Source organism: Diadema setosum, chromosome 6, assembly GCF_964275005.1.
Source record: "Diadema setosum chromosome 6, eeDiaSeto1, whole genome shotgun sequence".
Taxonomy (NCBI): Eukaryota; Metazoa; Echinodermata; class Echinoidea; order Diadematoida; family Diadematidae; genus Diadema; species Diadema setosum.
The window spans coordinates 27,922,974-27,945,880 of record NC_092690.1 but is presented as its reverse complement, the minus strand read 5'-3'; positions in this window follow the sequence as shown (position 1 = coordinate 27,945,880).

Here is a 22,907-nt window from a genome sequence, read left to right as displayed (position 1 = left end):
GGCCCTGTCATTATTATTTGGGCCTACACTGCAAATTAGCTGGGTAAGAATTTGCTGTGTAATAAGAGTTGTGTAGTTTTGATCAAACAACGTTGTGTATTTTCATTAGTTGTGGAGATTAATGGTTTTGTGTCCGGATAAGTTGTGTATCTTGAACTAATTCAGGTAAATGGTTTTAGGAAATCGCCGCCAAAAGTTTGTTTGTTGGTTTGGTTTTTTTTTCCACAAATGCGTAAAGTTGTATAAGAAATTGTATTCACGTGATCTATAATAACCAATCAGAATTCTCTTTAGAGTCTATGTTCGGTAGGATTTTTGGTACGATCAAAATTATTGATGCGGCAAGACCGAGGCGAAGCCAGGGGCGAAGCTTCAAGAGTGGAGGTTTGAGCACTTGATTCAACCTTCCAAGCAGGGTAAGAAGCATGACTTTTATGGGATCCATGTATTTTTTTTTTTCTTTTTAAGTATGTCATCAGAAACAATGGCCTGTTGGATTACACTGACGCAGATGATATGAAATTTTAAACGAATTTTTGAATGATCATTGCGCTGCAGCCCCGCCGCAGTGCCATCCAGACAGCGACTGTCAGCGTGCATGCCACTCTGCGCAGAACTTCACGTGCGGTACACACGACATGCGTGTAGGGCTATGTAACTTAGAAGTGGAATCTATATTATAGTCCTTCCCCTGGGCCTTATTTTATTTGCAGTTTGCCAGTAGAACTTAACGCACATTGGAGAAGTTTTATTCAATCTCCACCACGTTTTGAATTTATGCCTGCATGGAGTGCAGTGCTTAGTCTATGGGCTTATAATAATAGTTACAGAGCTGTTCTTGGGATTAGATCTCGTGATGCTATCCGGGGACAGCTGACAACTGACCCAAAGTCTAGGCCTACTCTATAACCAGACCTGCTCTAACTGCGACCAGCCCGAACTGTGTACAAGGAGCGCCCTGAGGTTAGGCCTACTCGAGCTACTCTCATTTTTTTTTTTTTAGATAATAACTTATACCAAGCTGTGCAATTGTTCTTGAGTCTTTTTTCCAGATTGGCAGCAGTTTTCTCCCTGACAAACTTAGTCCAAAGACATGTCAATTTGTTGGCGCTCCTTTTTTTCTGTTTCTTTGTCCACGCGCATGGCATTGAATTAGTTCCCTGACCTAGACCTATAAAATATGATTGTATACTGCCACACGCGTGTGTCTTTACCATCAAGCTGCATGGGTAATGGTGTCATCAATTGCCCTATCGCAGTGTCTGGATATCTGCGGCCCAATTATCAAAAGAAAAAAATGTTTAAAATTTCGCCTCATCTGTGTCGGTAAATGAAGTCCAACAAGCTTCATTGTTTCTTATCATTATCTACTCTATAAGAATGTACAGGGATCGCGTAAAAGTCATGCTACTTTTGACTGGAAAGGACGAATCAAATCCTCAACCCCCCACTCTGCGCAACCAGAAATTCTTACACAACAGTTGAAAGAGCAGTTATACATCGAAGTACACAACCAGTAATTTTTACACAACTATAGTTGTTTGAAATGTTAAACACAATTTGTTGTGTAACCAGCTTTTTCACAACTCTTATGTGAAAATTGATACACAACAAAGTTTAGAATTTACACAACTTGTGTTGTTTACTAGTATTGACTTTACCCAATATTTGTGTGGTTCATATAGCACACAGGTAAGAATATTTTACACAACCTTACACATCTAATTTGCAGTGTACCCTAGCGTTGTCGGGTACCAATATCCTTCCAACATCCTTCTCCTGTTTGGTCTCCCTCAACAGAGCTACTACGCTTGTATGATTGACAAATTCCCAGACATTCTTTGAACAATGTTTCCACTCCCTTGCATGTTGCTCCTCCCCCCCCCCCCTCCCCTCCTGTCTAATATCAAGTGACTGCTTCACTGTATCCGGACGCGATATTTTTTTTTTCCCAGGATGGGAAAGGCATTTATTTGTCTTGGTGACTTGGATAGAGAATAACTATCAAGTCTTTGACTTTATTACTCTCTATAAGCCTGACGGAATAAACCGTGACAAACTTATCATACTTTACAAATTAAGAGCAAAAATGGAATTAAGATGTTGAGCAAAACCCAGCATGGGGTTCGAACCACCGTCCATCTTTTAAACACTGATAGCTCCATGATCAGAGCACGAACACATCGTGCCACAGCGACGAGCTGCCGAGTGTGGTGGTCATTGGGGTTTTGAAGTATGCAAACACAATTTGTCTCCCTATAGTCTTAGTTTCAGACGTTTTTTGTCAATAGACTGCCGTAGACTTTACACACACTAGTGACTTTCCCATCCTGGGAAAAAAAAAAAAAAATTGCTATCCGGACGGAATAGCTACAGGAAGCGGAGGTCAGAGGCCATACGCCTAAAATCGTTTTATTGTCACATGGTCTTTACGATCAGATGATCTACTTCCCAGTTCCTGTAACATCACTACGGCTAAACTCACTTGGTCTATTATGAATTATTTTGTGTGTCTTTACTGTGTGAGACGATGTGAAAAGGACGATAAAGACTTTTTTTAAAAAGCGTGATTACTGCCTACAAATATCAGCACATAATAAAATATAATCTGTTATCTCCTATTGATCAATGTCGCATTTGAAACGATGCAGAGAGTATAAATAAAAGCACCGCCAACAAAAATGTCCTCATTGCTTTGGTTCGAAATTATAATATGTTAAGATCAAGAAACTTACCCTTACGAAAAAGTCCTGTGGTACTCCTGTGGTAATTACCACAGGACGGTACCACAGGACAGTACCACAAGACAGTACCACAGGACAGTACCACAAGAAAGTACCACAGGACAGTACCACAGGAATTGTCCTGTGGTATTTTGGGACGTACCACAGGACAGTACCACAAATTCCTGTGGTATTTTGGGACGTACCACAGGGCAGTACCACAGGAAAGTACCACAGGACCGGTACCACAGAATAGTACCACAGGACAGTACCACAGGAATTCCTGTGGTATTTTGGGACGTACCACAGGGCAGTACCACAGGGCAGTACCACAGGACTAGTACCACAGAACAGTACTACAGGAACTGTCCTGTGGTATTTTGGGACAGTAGCACAGGACAGTACCACAGGTCGATCATTACCACACAACATTACCACAGGGCAATACCACACAGCATTACCATGGTACCACAGGAGAGTACCACACAGGATAGATAGAAAAAAAATGATATTAATATTGGGAATAGCATAACATAATTACACAATCTGTCATGAAGTTCAAAGTAAGTCCCATCATTTATACTTTGACTTTTTAAGTCATTTATGTATTTTTCTAAAATCTAGAGTGCTTTTTATGAATATTCATGAGCTATGTAAAAATTTGTACCACAGGAGTACCACAGGAGTACCACAGAAGTCCTTATGAAATTTCTCATGCTTTACATCAGCACTTTCACTAAATAGGACAGGTTAAGTAATGGCAAACCAATTGCTATAATTCACAGCATAACTCATCTATCAATTAATTGAGGAATATTAATATGTGCTTTTTATGCCTCCGCCACGAAGTGGTGCCGGAGGCATTATGTTTTCGGGTTGTCCGTCCGTCCGTCCGTCCGTCCGTCCTTCCGTCCGTCCTTCCGTCCGTCTGTAATGAATTTTGTGGACAGACAGGGTAGCTATCATAACCTTTTGAGGTATCCTCATGAAACTTGGCATGTATGTGTATTAGGGGGTGAAGTTGTGCCTATCAACTTTTGGGTGCACATGCTCAAGGTCAAAGGTCAAAAGGTCAAGGTCAAATACATAAAATCTTACTATTTCCACCATATCAACGCAATGCCTGAAGATATTTTCGTGAAACCTAGTGCATACATGTATTATCCAATTACGATTCTCTGGTGAAAGTTTGGGTCATGAGGTCAAAGGTCAAAGGTCAAAAGGTCAAGTGAAAACAAAAACTTTACCTTTTTTCTCTGTACGTTGGAAATTGTTCAAGATATCTTCATGGAACATAGTATATATTCACATGTACTGACTGGCAGTGATTATCTAGAGAATTTAGGGTTCATGGGGTCAAAGGTCAATGGCAACACTTCAAAATTTAACTGTTCCCTCATGTTTATGCAATGCCAGCAGGATTATTTTTTTTTACACTTGGTGTATGCATGTATAACCTAATAGAGATTCTCTAGAAAGTTTTTTTTCTTTTGTTTTTGCCTCAAAGGTCAAAAGGTCAAAGATCAAGTGAAAGTGCTGAACTAATTTTTCCTCCATATCTCGGAAGTGGCTCAAGTTATCTTGAAACTTACTACATATTTATGATTGTTCTGCCTGACAGTGATTGTCTTATGAATTTTAGGGTCAAAGGCCAGATGAAAATGGTAACAATCTATTATTCAATACAGAAATTGCACTTTTTCTCCATACCTAGAAAATTGCTCAATGCATAAACATATGAATGGGTGAAAGTCAAGTTAAAGTCCTTTAATCCCAAATACATGCTCTCCTATTAATCCAATTAAACCTAGGTCAAGGAAGGTGAACATTCAACACATTTGTGACAAACTTGTCATATTAATATTTTGCCAATTTTGTGAAAATGTAATCACACATTGTCCACATGTACTATCTAGACCTATTAGGAGAATCATGCATTATGGCGGAGGCATACCAGTCGCCATAGCGACATTTCTAGTTGTTTATATTTTTGTTATTTCAGTTAGTTCTGCCTTATAATTACGTCAAAAATTCCTGTCGTACTGTCCTGTGGTACGTCCCAAAATTCCACAGGACAATTCGTGTGGTACTGTCCTGTGGTATGTCCCAAAATACCACAGGACAGGTCGTATGGTACTGTCCTGTGGTACTATCCTGTGGTACTTTCCTGTGGTAATGTCCTGTGGTACTGCCCTGTGGTACGTCCCAAAATACCACAGGACAAGTCGTGTGGTACTGTCGTGTGGCACTATCTTGTGTTACTGTCCTGTGGTACTGCCCTGTGGTACTGTCCTGTGGTACCTCCCAAAATACCACAGGACAATTCCTGTGGTACTGTCCTGTGGTACTGTTCTGTGGTACTATCCTGTGGTACTTTCCTGTGGTACTGCCTCGTGGTACTGTCCTGTGGTACGTCCCAAAATACCACAGGGCAATTCCTGTGGTACTGTCCTGTGGTATGTCCCAGAATACAACAGGACAAGTCGTGTGGTACTGTTCTGTGGTACTATCCTGTGGTACTTTCCTGTGGTACTGCCTCGTGGTACTGTCCTGTGGTACGTCCCAAAATACCACAGGACAATTCCTGTGATACTGTCCTGTGGTACTGCCCTGTGGTACGTCCCAAAATACCACAGGACAAGTCGTGCGGTACTGTTCTGTGGTACTATCCTGTGGTACTGTCCTGTCGTACTGTCCTGTGGTACGTTCCAAAATACCACAGGACAAGTCGTGTGGTACTGTCCTGTGGTACTATCCTGTGGTACTGTCCTGTGGTACTGCCTCGTGGTACTGTCCTGTGGTACGTCCCAAAATACCACAGGACAATCCCTGTTGTACTGTCTTATGGTACTGTCCTGTGGTATGTCCCAAAATATCACAGGACAAGTTGTGTGGCACTGTCCTGTGGTACTATCCTGTGGTACTTTCCTGTGGTACTGTCCTGTGGTACTGCCCTGTGGTACTGTCCTGTGGTACGTCCCAAAATACCACAGGACAAGTCATGTGGTTCTGTCCTGTGGTACTATCCTGTGGTACTGTCCTGTGGTACGTCCCAAAATACCACAGGACAATTCCTGTGGTACTGTCCTGTGGTATGTCCCAAAATACCACAGGACAAGTCGTGTGTTACTGTCCTGTGGTACTATCCTGTGGTACTTTCCTGTTGTACTCTCCTGTGGTATGTCCCAAAATCCCACAGGACAATTCATGTGGTACTGTCCTGTGGTATACGTCCCTAAATACCACAGGACAGCTCCTGTGTTACTGTCCTGTGGTACGTCCCAAAATACCACAGGACAATTCGTGTGGTACTGTCTTGCGGTATTGTCCTGTGGTACACTTTCCTGTGGTAATGTCCTGTCGTACTGCCCTGTGGTATATCCCAGAGTACCACACAAACCTGTGACACAGTACTACAGGGAGTATCCCACAAGCCTGTGGTACAGTACCACACAGTTCCTGTGGTAACATTAGGGCGGTGTTATACAGAAGCAACAAATTACGCAAGCCACAAAGCAGTTGAATAAGAGTAACATGGCGGGCGGAAGGGGGGGGGGGAGGGTGGGGGAAGGGCTCCCCTACTTGTTTTTTGCACCATACAAAGGAACACATAAGGTGTTACCACAAAGAAATAGATAGAAACCTCGAAGCCTGAAGACCTTTTTTTGGGGGGGGGGTGTTCTTGTTTTGTTTTTGTTTTTTGGCTTGTCAGCTGAAGAAACCTGGAAGCAGAATCAGAAGTTGCACTGAAGTTTTTTTTTTTCTTTTGTTATTGTTTTTCCTTGCTTGTTAGCTCATGAAACCCAGAAGTACCCCCCTCCATTTTTAAAACGTTCCGGCGGTGGTGAGTACTGTAATACAATTTGACTCAAGACCAATTATTCAATATACAAATGATGCACAGGATAGGGTGTGTTAGTGAAGGTGCGGCGCGCTCGAGAGTATTGACAATGGTGCGACATGCACGAGGCACAGCCGAGTGCATGTTTGCAACCGTTGTCGATACTCGAGAGTGCGCCGCAGCTTCACTAATGCCACGAAATAATCCTGTGCATCATTTGTTTTATAAAATGGGTCGAAAACTAATAGCATTATTCATGTACCTTTGTGGGTCAAGTCAACTACATGTAGCACTCGCTCAAAAGTCAAGATGTCCGAAGATGTTCGTCCCAAACATTTACGTACGTCGCACTCGGAAATCCCGCACATAAGTACTGTACGTACGTATAAGAGTATACGTACGCCACGTGTTATGCACAAGAAAGGCCGCCGGCTGTTGTGGCAGCCCGCGGCCAGAACTAGAAGTTGTTTACAGGATTGACAGCGCGTATAGTAGCGCGTGACGCACTTGTAACAACTGATTGAGTGCGCACTGCTAGTGTAAACATTGTGACGTACGTCAGGCCAGGGAGGTGGAAGAGAGACTCTTCTTAGTGCATTTACTAAGATATTAATGCACGCACACGTGACTCATCTCAGCGCTTCCAATTGGCTACATTCTTGAACCCATTTAATAAAGTTGGTTAGCCAAGCAAGGGTAAACCGATAAACTCAAAACTTTTCCTATTGGGCCTATATTGGGAAGGCCACCTTTTTGGTCCTAGTTTAGATCGCCATAATACTATTATGGCCTGCACGTCTCTCTTCTGTGAGAAGTGAAGGCAACATGTCAGTCAACATCAGTCTTTACAATTGCTTTTTCTGTTTTGAAAACATAAGAAAATATGAGAGGAAATGCACTCACATGTCGAAAGGAAAATTATGACCGTTAGACACAGTGTCCTGCATTTATCAATGAAGTGCTCAACCTTCCTGCCCACCATGTTGAAGCTCACGAGACGAGGCGATATTCTCAACATCCACAGATACAGTACTTATTTCCATGATACGAAGTGTACTTGTCATGTATGATCATGATCTAAAATATTGCACGCTGTGTACGTGATCACTTTTCGTTATCAAATGAAGCAACAGACCCTCTTAAAAAATAGTCTTTCCTTCCAGACCCTTGGCTCTATGAGTTCACGCAGTCTCTTCCACAAATTGCGCCATCAACGCTTGTATCCGGAATACTGCATCTCTGTATCACTGCTTTCTATCTGCTGTGACTATGGGAAATTGTTTTTGTACAGATCATTGGTGAGGACCAACCTGCTACTTCTTTCGTCGTTAGTGGGCGATGAAAATATGGGAAGCAAACAATGCAGTCAGATGGTCTCAAAGCCAGACTATTCTGTATTGCGAGCGGGAAAAAAGACCGGAAAAAAAAAATATTACTTCATCACTGTTCATCCATAAGAGAGTTTCGGTTTCAGTTTCTTTTCTTTTTTTTTCTTGGCAGCGTGCCACGCAGCGTGAGCGCTGCGCATTTAATTTCATTCCTTTTTTATGGTGAGTTACCGTGTAGAATATTGAATATCAGATGACATTATTGAATGTTCTTGACACATTGTACTGTTACAATGAAGCCTACAAGGCTATAGGGCAATCCTTACAACATGCATAAATCCCATGCCCTCTTACTTTCAATATCACTGTGTCTAGTCACAGTAACAGCATATAAAACTCCCTTATATTTTTCTTATTTTTGTCTTACAGTCTTTGTCTTCACGTGCAAACCTGCCACATATTACGCTCGAGATGAAATGTTTCATGTTGGGTATGTAGAGTAAGGATATCACGGCAGGGAATATCATTTTGCATGCCATTACATGAATTCAAATCATCCAGGTAAATTTAGCATTTATGGTAAAAGTCTCCGAAAATCAGTAAAAGAAAATATAAAGGGAATTCCACAAAAATTCATTTTTCCTGAAAATTACGCATTCCGTCAAGTTGATACTGACATTTATTGTTAAGGGTAGCAATATTCCCCCAGCTTTCTGAAAGCGGCTGGTCAAGTGCTCTTTCATAATGTTAAAAAAGTGAATTCGTATGAAATTCCATTCATATTTTCTTCACATTGTTGTCCGCACATAAGTAATAATCTCTAGTAATCTCCTGATCCAGCGGTTCCAAGACCAAAACTTAAAAAATTCATAACGTTTGCATCGATTGTCCGATTTTGCTCAAACTTTCACTGATGTGTTCTACTAATATTGCTGCTTTCACTCATTGAACCTGTCCGTAACGGTCCTGCGTGATGTGGAAAACTAGTGCATAATCTACTCATTGACACATACTGGGTTAAGCAGGAAGGCGAAATTTGATCTCTTCCTTCACTTCTTCCTGTGCATGCACGAAAAACGTAAACATTGGCCATCCGCGCGAAACTTATCTCGGGCATTACATTGCAGTCAACGCTTCATTGCAACCATAACAGGAAACCAATATCACACTGAGCTTCAATGCAAATAAATCTGAACGTCATAAACCTTTTTTCCCCTTTATTTTGTTTGACTTTAAAAGATGAGGTCTTTGTTTCATGTAAATACAAAGCATTACAATATGAGATTTCAGGTACAAAAGATACATATTTCATTACAATTCTGCTAAACTTGCTGGTTCTGGCATAGCCTGCCTTCTATTTTGCTGATATGCTGACTTAATAACTAGGGCTCTACCCAGTTTCGTTGGGAAACGTCAGAACTGCAAAAGTACACAAATACGGACACACAGACACACAGACACACAGATATACCCATTTTAAAACCAGAAGGAGCTTGTTTTGGCGCACTGTCAATACCACACAAATACACACACACATCATATCAAATGCACTTGCAAAACGAAAGGAGCAGCAAAGTGGAAGGAAGTTGCGTTCCTCCGCGGAGAAAAAAAAATAATTCTAAAGAGTTTTGTCCAAATTTGCCTTGTATGTAAACGTTTTGTTCAAATTCGTCTTGTATGTAATACATTTCTACATAGTCACGTGCCTGAAGGATGCAGAAAGACACTTCCGCTATGATGTAAAAAATGTTTATCCTACTCTGTAGACTATAAATTGAGAGAATGGGCATGGTGCTACACTTCGCATCATTTGTGGAGAGCGTTTATGCAATATTGATATGTATATAGAGTAAGAGAGAGAGAGTGCCCTCTATGTGAATAAGCATTACAGAGTTGTCATAAAGTCTAAAAGGAGATATTAGAAACAAAATGCATGTCTTCACAGTGAGCCTTTCAAGTACAGTTTATTCCTCGGGACCAGCAGGTTTCTTTCGTACAATACAAAAAATGTCATAATAACTAAAAGGGAGGGACATTTTAATATAGTCTTCAGTGAAAGTTAATTTCACTTTAACGTTAGCATTCGTGTGTGTGTGTGTTATAACCGTGTCTGATATCTGATTATCATGTCCAGATTCTTATCGCGATGTTATAGTCGCATTCGTGACGGAAATTTACCACTCAAGTCAATGAACAAAGAACACTGCCGTGTTACTCTAGTTGCTGTAGGAGTGTACATGGCCTGTACGTCATCTATACTTACCACGCAAGACAGAAGTTTTCCATATCTTGTGAACTTTTCCAGATCTTGTGAACTTTTCCAGATATCCCTCAGGACAATAGATCATGATAATGTGGCCTTAAATGGCATATTTGTCGAACCAAAATTTAGATAAAGTATAGGAGGGAGCCAGTCTAGAGACATAAGTAAGTAGGGATACGGCAGAAATATTAATTAACTTCGCTACATTTCTGGAACACACACTAATGCCTTATTTTTTTCGCAGTAGAACACTTAATATTCAGGATTTATATCATTTCAATATCGGATCATTTATGTATCTGCTAAACTGAGGATGTCTCCTCGACGTGTTTTCTTCGATGTTTGTTAAAAATATTGAAGTCCATTCTTACCCTCACTAGACCAAAACATTCTTTTCATCTCTGCAATAAAATGCAATAGAATGCAATAAAATTGAGGTGTTCTTATTTCAAGTAAAAAAAATGAATATCATGTTGAGAACGTGTTTGCTAATCAATGGAGGAATTGCGGTAATTTTCATAATCTCCTTCTCTGTTCTGTTTATTCGATTGTACGATATTCCTCACAGCCAACTAGAACATGTATTGATGTGAAATTTCGCTTGAAATCACGTTTTCTATTTATCGTCTTTAGAGACAATGATTAAACTTGTGCACTTCATCTGCAATAAGACGCGTGATCAAGTTTCAAGTTTTGTCATTTGCAAAAGTTTATTGTGTCAATGCTATTTGACAAAGCAATCAGAATCGCTGAATTCATACTTAGTGTAGCAGAACATGTGACCATGCATCACAAAGCCTCCAAACAGTCGCCAAACATGAGTTTTAAGATAAAGGAAAATTCTGAAAGAGCGAAAACCTAAGTTGATAATGTAACTCATTACAAATGGCCTCTCCTAGTGTTTCTAATAATTGTAAGAAAGTAACGTGACAGAATCTAGAAAAGGGTTCATTGAGAAAAGAAATTTTGCAATGTATTAGGGTCTGTTCTTGGCAGTGAATGGGAAAAGAGACCAGGATATAAAACTCCCTTATAGTACACAATAAAGTGATTACCAGATCAAGCTGAAATTTTACTATCTAATTTATAATAAAACTCTTCGTAAAATATTGATAACAGTTTTCATAATCACATTTCATAGAAAAATACTAATTTTCAAAGTAGGGGCATTTTCTTGTTAAAAATGTGTTGGAGCTTTAAATGAAGAGTGTGCAAAGACATTTTTTTAAAATAAAGGATATACCTATAATGACACTGTCCCCCTACTCACAAAAATGTCAAAAACAGAACTGCAAAAAACAAACCTTTCCGTTCGTCTTATCATTCTTAAACTTAATTATGCAGAAGAAGAATTGCTCTTTCAGAAAATAGAAAAAATACCTATTGATCCTGTTGGCCTATTTCACATATTTTTTATTACTCATGTAAAATCAGAGAGCGCGACTTTTCCTTGGGAGTGTGACGCACAGTCACATTTATTATTTTTACCATGAAAAAGTACAGTGAAACACAAACATAATGACAACATTTGACAAAAACTTGAGCAGCAATGTTTGGCTATCATGGCTACGATACAGAGGAATCCTTCCATACCTAGAAATAAAACGTGTTTATCTTACTAAATTGAACATTGCCATAAGACTTTTTTCGTCAGTCATTGAAAATGGAATGGCATTTGAAAGGAGTTGCATTTTTAAAGGAACGATTTTGCAGAACAAAACTCCATCAAAACCTGGGTGGAACAAAGAATAAAACATAGTATTCATTGGAGCTGTTTCCGTATTAATTGGGTTCAGAAAAGAAGGGCGCAAAACCACGAACATTGGTAATACTAGAGCTAACATCGCGAATTTGCATTAGACCATTTACCGTTTTGTCCGCATGAAACGTGTTATTCGTATAATGAAAAGGGATGAAAGGTTCAAACAATATGAAGTGTGTGAATAGATTTACTCAATGATGGTGTTTCCTTTATTCATTCATTTTCCTTATATCACTGAAAAGTGAGGTATAAACTACTCAAGCAGAACATGATGCTGATATAGTAACAGTCCATGTCATTGCGTGGTGGTCAGAGTCACCAATACAATGAAGACGTGAATTCTACATGTATGATTTACAGCTGCAATGAAGTTGTGTCTCTGGATTCGTAGACATGGAATCCGGTGTTCAAAACATGTCCAGTGCAGGATTAAAAAAGATTTATTGGTTAAAGGTAGATCCGATCTTTATATTGAAAGCTGTAAGGATTTATTTGTAGAAATTATTGATAAATTACATAAAAATACATTAGTTGATGTTATTTACAGATCACGAAAGTATGTAGGCGACATGATTTTAAATCATCTTGATGAATATAAAACATTCGATATATACACGTATATAATTTCCTTTACACTCCAATATCTTTGAAAAAAGAAATCCAAGTAGAATAATTAAAACATCTACAACTCTGCTAATAGGAAAGACATAACGCTTTTCTAACGGTATTGATCCATACAATTTTTTCCAAAGGTATACTTTAATTATGACAAACCTTGTAATGAACAAAAGATTCAGGGTCTATCGCTCACCTGAGTGCCGCAAGTTCACCTCACACGCATTCTTACACACTATCGTCTGAGAACACAGCATACTTGTTGATCGGGGCAGCTTTGATGACCTGGGGGGGGGGGCGGGTGGCATGGCGTCCCTTTGTATTTCATCACACTAGTTACGACACCTGTCAAATATTTAGACAACATATTCGACCGTGTTAAATCTGGCCCCAATTCGGTTTCCTCCACCATAGCTATCCTTCAAATTACATTCCTTAATGTATTTACTTCCATAGATAATTTCTGTTTTTACGAAAAACCGTGGTGTTTTTTAAGGTTATCTAATTAGGGGGTACTGGACCCTTCGTATTAGATAGTTATTATATAAATATGTGACCCTGCATCACAAAACCACGAAAAGTCGCCAAACACTAATATTTAGTTTAGGGCAGATTTTGAAAGAGCAGACTCTAAGCTTTAAAATGATGTATAACTCGATTCAAATGGAATTCCCTAACCTACCTAAATACAAGAAAGAACGCACATACTCTGGTGTGAACTGAGAAAGAGGATCTGAAGTTCAGGGTCTATTCAAGCGCTTAATCTTTACAAAGCCGTGCCAGCTGTGCGATGAAAGAGAAAAAACTCAGGATGTACACCACTGGAGCATCAACAATGAAAGGATTATCAGATTAAGCTTAAAATAAGCAGGGATTATGAACACATTGTGTATATGATTAATGAAAAATTTCAAAGCAGTAGCTTTATCCTTTCAAAAGTTATTAGACTTTAAGGTGAAGCGTGTGCAAAGGAATTCAAGAAATGGAAGGGGGTCTCTGAGACATACCTGATCATTTTACTCCCCCCCCCCCCAAAAAAAAAAAGTTGTAGAAAAACTGCTGAAAACACACTTTCCCATCCATGTTATGATCCCAAAGTAAAGAATAATGTAGAAGAATGATAGCTCTTTTAGAAAATATGAAAAACTCAAGATTGATTCGGTTGACCCATTTCACCGTTTTTGCGTCCTCAGACAAAATCAAGGGGTGCGACTCTTTGTTCGTTTGTGATGCACGGTCACATAATCATTATACATTAATTCTATCACCATAGTGATAATACCTGTCAAAGTGGTGACAAGTTTGACCATTTGTTTTCCAGAAAAAGAAGCAACTTTGACAATTTGGCCCCAAATTGCCCCCAATTTGGCCCCAATTTGCACACATACATATTATCACCCTATCTTTGCCCAAGGTGAGTAAAAAAAGGCAAAACCAAGAAATACAGAAAAATGGCATTGCACTGTAGTGTATAGTATTTTTTGTACCTTTTCTATTTTCTATTTTCTCTAACAATATCATGGAGATGGCAGCAAGCGCCCTGAGCAGTTTGTACTTGAATATAGTGCTATATAAGAAATTACTTTAATACTTATTATTATTATTATTGTAAACGGATGATGTTCAATCATTAAAAGTTGATTAAATCCAGGAACACTAAAGAGATGTTTTCCTTGAATTAGAAGTAGATACGTCTTTTGGTGTTTCACTCCTTGAATATTTTTAATGAAGATATACTATTGATTTAAAAAAACTTTGTAATAAAATAAAAAGAAACATACTCTTCGATTTCAAAGGGAATCATAAGCTCCATAATGAAATACAGATATTGCTCGATATAATCAAAATTGATACAATGATGATCTAAACATGTATATAGACCTATACATTATACATTATGAATAGTTTCATCCATTTCTGACGTGAAATGTAACATTCTTAGAAATTTGGAAACAAGACAACGTGAATATGAATATGATTTCTTTTGATTTTACTGTACAACAAGAATCGACATTTGTTTCTTCTATACGCTGTTCTTTTTTTATGTGGCAGATTATGGTATGATATGCGGATTATTAATAAAGTACTTTTTACACGTATAGCATACATGGTTCCAATATTAACCATTGATTATGAAATTGATATATTTATTTAATTTTCATATGTTCAAATAAGTAAATACTTCTAGTAATTTGAGTGCCATATCATTATTTTCTGTTGCTATTTAACATCAACCTTTAATAACCATTATCATTGGATGTTAGCATTGATAGATATTGTTATAGATCATCAATTTTGTACAAATACGACTTGACGCCTTTATTGGTATATTTACGTGACGTTTATTGAATAATTAGATGATCTTTATCTTTTCTTGACCTCTGGTTCATCAATGAAATCAGATATTTCACATCTTCCAAGCCATTGTACGTTACTTTATTCTATGCCTCGCTTTACTAATTTTCATTATTTTTAGTTTTCGTTGAATTTGTGATTGTATCTATGTATTTATTTATCCTCGTTATAATTATAATGTACAATTGCAATAGGGTGCACCTTACCCGACAAGCGTTCCCTTCCTATAGGTGTTACCCAAAAGAAATCTCTGTAATATTTTACCTTGCTTGTTTATGCGAAATAAATGTAATCTGAATTGAATTGAATAACTTATGGGAAACTGGCAATGAAATAACAGGAAAAGTGGTAAAGAAAACATTTAAGTATTAAGGATTTCCAAAATGATAAGGAGATCGAATACAAAACCCAATGATTTAAAGTACATGCAATTCAGCATTTCTTTTGACAACAAAGGTCAAAAATTGGCGTCGACTATCGTTAACAACTCTGATACAAGTTCTACAAAATATCTTCTCTTCCACAACACTTCCCAAGTCATTCTTTTTTACCCAAACTGGAAGAAATGTTCCAGATTGTTAGAATCCTAGATCCAGCAGACCATCCAACAATCGCAGACTTGGAATGCATCGAAGGAAATTATTATCATTACAACACACCTCTTATTTATATTTTCAACCTCTCTCTACTTATAAATGCTTTATGAGCTCCTCTAAAGTGATTCCGGTAATAAAAAACCAAGGAACCAAATCTCCAAATAAACGATTTCTATATTATCCAATACATCTAAAATCTTCGAAAATTACTCATTGACGGTTATATAATTTTCTAAATATCTGTCATTTGCCTGTTCTTTACAAATTTGTTTTTAGGACAAAAAAAAATACAATTATGCTATTGTCAAATTATTGAAGAGGTGACAAAATATCTTGCGAATCAGGAACAGAGCTGACCGGAATATGTATGGATATCAATCCAGAAGCCATACAATACATTTTACCATGACATTTTGATGAATAAACTGATGAGGCAAGGTGTCCACTGTGTGACTCTATCCTGGATCACTTATTTACAGCGTAAAGGGGGTATCTCATCGGGCTTGAAAGTAGTTTGCGACTAGTTCGCGGCTCTAGATTTTTCTAGTTGCAGAGACGTCTCCAGAAAATTACATAGTCTCCGATTAGTCGCCAGTTATTCGCAAGAAATTTAAACATGTTCGATTTTTCGCGAAGTCTCCATCAGTCGCGGAGACATCGCGGAGACTAATCATATCCGCGACTACTGAGACGTCTCCGCGACGTCTCCGCGATGTCTCAGAGACGTCTCAGAGACGTCGCCGAGACCTGCTGGAGACCAGAAAAACTGGTGAGAGGTCGCGGAGACGTCTCCGCGACTTTATTGAAGCTTTTTGACCTATACTTTAAAATCCACGTGACCTATCTGTGTGCTGACATCCTGCCTAGATCAAATCAGGTGATCCTGCAACAGCTCCCTCATATTTGAAATTTTTTGACACCTGCCATAACTCGTTTCAGAGACGTCTCCTTGGTGAGACCGCAAGACATTTTTACGTTGGAGACGTCTCCGCGACTGCTGCGACTGATAAGTTGGAGACGTCGCGGAGACGTCTCCGTTGGTGAGATACTAGCTTAAATAAGACAAAATGGTATGTAATGTACCGGTCATCATAATCCTCTGAAGTTGATATCATGATCACTCAAGGATCCATTTTCGGTCTTCTCCTGTTCCTAATTCAAATCACTTACATCTTAACTTGATCTTTGTTTCTTTTTTTATAATCCTGCACTCTTTGCAGACTGTACAAACGTTTGTTGTTGTTGTTGTTTTACATCCCCATGAAAGCTGTGAAACTCGAATTATCACTATATTAGATTCAGAAGTCTCCTCGTGGACTGTTTATAATGATCATCATAATTATATGTATCATTAAATATTTCTGAGATAACGAATGTAAGGCTTAAGTGATCAGAGTCTTCAAATATGTTTTGTATTATTTTGACGCACTGGTTTTTACGGTCTGCAAACTGTTGAGAAAATCTTTTAAATTCTTGAGCAGTGTTATTGATACAAGCTTGTCGTGGAATGATCACAAACACAATAAATACGTCAGTTTCTAGAGGCATCGGAATTTTGTATTCTAGAATCTAAGAAAACAATTTCCTCGAAGCTCTTGCCTATCTTATTACAAATCCCGTTTCAGTAATTAACAATTTGTGAAAGTAAAATGTTCATGTTTTCTTGCCCTCGAGTAATATATTATTTACTCATTATTTATCTAGCGATCCACGTCCTACAAGCTTTGCTTTTTAGTGGATCACTATTTTCCATAAACGACTCTATTTTCCGCACGCCCACGAAGTATATATGCATTGTTCCTCCTAATTATTGTACATATATAAATAATGTTGTTATATAATTTATCTCGGATACTACATGAATCTTTTGCAAATGTTTGAACAATATTATTTCATGACATGTATACTTTGTACTATGTTTTGATTTTCGTTGATTGGAAATAAACTATGATTGAATTGAATTGAACTCAATTGAATTGAATTGAATTGCTTGCTATCACATACACACCACTTTGCGTCAAAACTCTTTCTTTTTTGCGCTTTCTTCTTCAATAATTATTATATTTCATTCAGTGAGTGGTGACTGAAATATCCTTTCGATGTCTCGTTTACTAATATTGCATAAACATTTCCTAAGCATTTATCCTCTTCAAGCGCTTCCTTGTGATAATGATTTCCTGTATTTCTCTTACATGCTAATATTATTTTGCTTTATGTGTCTTTTGAACTGCAGATATTTGTAATTCTCCAGTTTGAATATGCATAAAATGACACTTGCTTGTCTACACTCTGCAGTTCTGTCTAGTAACTGTGTAATTTGATACATTTTAGTTCAAGCATTTATCTTTTTCAACATCTTAGATTCAAAATAAGAAAGATAGATATTGAAATATATCAATCAATCAATCAATCAATCAATCAATCAATCAAGGCGATGATAATCATTATCATAATCATTATGGCGAACATATTGATAGCGATCCTGATTTATGTAGATTATGAAAGGACCGCTACATCACCATCATCTTCATCATGATCATTGTTAGTCACAAAACATCGTTAGCTTTCTAATTCTTTTCTTCGACGCGGTTTTCCTGAAACGACAGGCTCGAAAACTTTTTCCAAGATCCACCAAGGTCAAAAACCTCAATTCCCTCTCCCAAAACCATCGTATCAGACTTCATCTACTAATGGTTATTCTATTCGAGTTATTAAGTGGTTTCCGAAGGCAGGTCATCTGACATTCACCACAAGAATATTCATCTTAACTAACAATTCTCGGTAGCGCCAATGCGCAGAAAACTTTTCCGCGTGCTGAACAGCCCTGTCACAGATGAAATTTAGGATTCCTCTGTACCATTGTCGCTTCCGGTTATCTCGCGCTCGTCGCAGTTCCCATACGATTCAATGCATTTATTCGTCTGATTTTCCGTTGTTTCTCCTGTTTTGTTCGCTATAATTCAGCTTAAAAAGCCGAGTTGAAAGGCTTTTCTCCGTTCTACTGATTTGCGGTCACCATAGATTCACGGTCCACTCCTGCAAGGCTTCAATGTGTGGGTCACATGATGGAAAACGAAAAAAAAAAAAATCCTCACCAAAAAAATACCCCTGGATAAAGACAAGATGTGACCCGATTGCATTAGTATGTAGCCGAAACCGGGGCAAGTTTATCCCCTGAGCTATCCCATAATGCATCTATTCAAAAACGCTGCTCTGCGCACGCCACCTAGGTGTTGGTGATACCGAAAATTGTCATAACACTGATTAAGAAAAAACACTTTGGGACAGGGACTCAATCTGTTGTTTCATGAATCTTATACTGTAGTTGACCGCTGAGTGCTGAAATAATTTTCGTCATAATCAAAAGCATGAAATAGGTTAGGCTACCCTGCTGCCTGTAAAGTAGATACATAGAAATAAATCAAGTTGCAGACACGGCATTAACCCCTGCTACAATTGTTAGGTCTTATTTTATCCAAGGACTTTTTATAGGGTTAGGGTTGTGATAGAGTGTAATTACATTCCGTTTGATGCAAGGATTAGGATTACAGTAGTGTTTGTTTCGTAGAGGTTATGTTTCGCTATGCCTGCAGATTTATTTCATGGGAGCAATTGTCACAAGACCAAAATATAATGTCTTGCAACCAATAAAGTTAGGTAAATCAATAACTTTAAAGCTACATGAAAATGTAAATGAGGATAACCTTGTGAATGAATCCCAATCAAATGAAACGAATAAAAGATTGTCTAATTTTAAAAAATAGTGAGGTAAGGGATTTAGCAATAAATAATATTTTCCCTGTTTTCAGTGAGAATGGCCTCTATGTTCATAAGGACTGGATCTAGAAGAACTTTCCAAGTACATGCCGTACAGGTCACACTTAAAGTAAATGCGCTTTGTCAGTATTATGCGCACTGTTACAGCTCGTGTGGGAACTGGGAAGTCCTCCTCCACATTCTTCCCGGAGTCCACAAGGGTGAATATCTGAATTAGACAAAAGAAAACATGCAAAACGTAAATACAATATTGCATTTGTCATTGCACTGATAAAATATAATATCTATTATTATGTTAACTTCTATACAATACTAATATGATTAACAAAATAGACCTGAATGTACCTTCCCGTCGACTGAGCATATAACTTGCTTGTATATTTGCATTTTTACACTAATATGACACAAAAGGCACATGGAAACGTGCATGTTGCGCTATAATGTCTAGGGGAAGATGCATTCCGATGTCATTTGTGATTGATTAATTAATGATTAACATATCTCGCTATCTCTCTCTCTCTCTCTCTCTCCCTTTCTCTCTATAGTACGTTGCACACAAACATAATCAACTCTGCTCAAGGACACAAAAGAATATTTGAATTTCTTTCTTTCATTCATTTAATCATTCATTCTTTCTTTCTTTCTGACTTTCTTTCTCATAACGCTCACAAACACACGGTTTCCTTCACGCACACATCAAAGAAATTGCACAGCTTTAATACCTTCATGTCCGTACAAGCTGAGCAGCTTCTTATGGAACAACAAAAGATTAGCAAAAGTATGTAAGAATTACAAATAAACATAACCTAATAGTCTTAATAAGCTTTCAAATAAAGATAGCCTCAGACAAAATTAAGATGCAGCGAGCTATTTTACATAATCTAGAAAGTTGTCGAAATGAGGGTAATTCAATTGAATTAAATTCAATTCAATTCAATTCGATTCTATTGTAGATTTCTGGAGATTTGTTTTGTTTGCATGCGTACTAGAATACATGCATACAAAACACATGTATAAAATATGTACGTAGATAATTATGATAACGATGATAAACATGCAAGAGATATACAGCAATACAATATCAGTGTCATTGTCAGAAATGCATAACATTAAAGGAAATATGAATATGTATGAATCAGCATTGCTTTCAGTTTGATATGCATGTATACGGGTGTGTAAATATGTGTCAAAGGGATGCTGTGCTTTGAGGGAACTTCTAGGGAACATTATGTACAGAGCCTTCAGTTGCAAAAGGGGTAATCAGGTTTCACTGTATCACACAGTAGACAAGGACAATGAAATAAAAATGAATCATTCTCCATTGTCAGAGCGATGGGATGACAGAGCATAATTCGATATCATTTCATCTAGTCGTATCTTCATGTGGGTATTCGCCAAACGAACAATGCAGTGTCGTTATGTTTGAACTGATATCCAGACTGGGTGAGAGAAAAGAAAAAGGAAAAATAATTTCCTTTCAACCTCACTTCAGCTGCTTGCTTTCGACTATGTTACGCTACTTACTGCTTTGTCTCCGAAGTAAGGGTCCATTACATATTGCAACTTCCCGCCTTTACCAACGGCATATTGCATATGAAAAGTAGTTCCGTAGCTATAGACGTTATAGGAAAAAGCCACGAAGCCGTAGACTAATGCCATTCTAGGAAGTTTGATCTGGGTAGGATGGGAAAAACAAAACAAACTAGACTTGGAATTTGTCAACACTGACAAATTAGGTGATCCGATCTATTCGAAAATCAATGATTTGAGTCCTGATCCCAATAGGCATGACCATACAGGTTTCATCTGTGTTTAGGGACATTGGGCGTGTGATGTTTGGATTCTCATTTAGAAAAGGGAGTCAGACCTGCCATCTTTGGTACCGAATTCCGTATACACTAACGAAGATACAGAATGAAGTATGTTTGACCTTTGACCCCACTTTGCACAGCCAAGATGGCATCTGAGCAAAAAGTGATTATTTTGTGAAATGATTCTTTTAACATGGTCTTTGCGTGTGTAAAATATGGGAAAGATAAGACATGTATTCACTAAGATACAGGATGAAATATTTATGACTTTGACCCTAATTCATATACCCAAGATGGTCTCCGATCAAGTAGTTGTTATTTTATGAAATAATGTACGTGGCATGAACTACACATGTGCAAAATATGGGGGTGATAGGGGCTGTTTTTCTTGAGTTATTGCAAAGAAAGTTGCAGAAAGAAAGAAATATCTCAATACATCGAAGATAAGCTTTGATATCAACCAAGTTTTTCGACGTGATTTCGACGTCGTATGAAAAAACGGAGGGCACATTCACTATAGTGCAAAGTTTCAGCTACAATATATCAAAATCTGGGAGAAATTCACCGAAGTATAAGTGAGCTAGTGCTGGAAAAAGATAGTCATGTCAATTTTCATTTCCAGAAAACTGCACTCCCATAGAGATAACACGTAAACTGGTCAAATTTGACATTACTTTCAATCCATTTTTACGAGGTGATGCCGTCATCCAATCAAAATTTTGTTATACAATTATGAAAGAACATTTAATAAGCTACAACATACTGAAATCTAGGTGAAAATTTGCAAAGGATAAGTGAGATACGCTCGAGTGAACTTGAAATTTGATGATGTCATTTTGAAAATTTACTTTTTTATTTTATCAAGAAATTTGATATCTTTTAATCATTTTTTCAGCATCGCCAACCCATGAAATGACATGTACAACTCATCAGCTTTGAGAATATGTAAAGAAAATGGGGGGTCCTTGTCCACCCTGACGAGTAAAATCGGATTTAAAATTGGCGGGTTTTTTGGCATAGTTGCACTGTATATCGCCATTGACGCGCGCACGGAATTCCCCTCAAATTTGACGGGCCCGTATGACGTCATATTGAGTCAGATTGACTTGAAATTTGGTATTAACATTTCTTGACATTTCCGACATCCGATCAAAGTGAAAAAACGGGAAATTTCTATTGCATATGAGCTGTGCGTGCGTATATGCGCGCGCGCGTACGCGTCCGTCCAATTTCAAAAAAATGCTCCAAATGGTCTGAAACGTGTGCAAAAAAATTTGAGCTCGATTGGAGCATGTAAATATTTCAACGCGCGCGTACACGCACGTTTTAAGGGTAGAGAAGGTACAGAAGGGTCTGAGAATACACATTATGTGTAGAATCAGCTTGACTTGACTGGAAATCACATGTTGATAATATTTGTAACATAATATCGCGTAATATAGGTGTTATAAATAGAATGAAATTTCATATTCCACAAAAAATATTACTTATGTTATATTCGTCGTTAATATTGCCTCATTTGAATTATGGAGTTTTAGTTTCGGGCAATACACATCAGAATTTACTTGAAAGAGTGTCCCTCTTGCAAAAGAAAGCCCTCCGCGTTATCTGCCATTCCCCTGTACGTTCTCATACAAACACGTTGTTTGCCTCTAACAAGCTCTTAAAAATTAAAGATCTGTTTTTGTATAATTTAGGCCAATTTATGTACAATTATTGCAACAATTTGCTTCCATCTATTTTTGATTCTATGTTCCTCAAAAACCAATCATTTCATGAATATCCTACTAGGCGTTCCAATGAATTTCATTTACCCCTTTTACGCACGATCCTTGC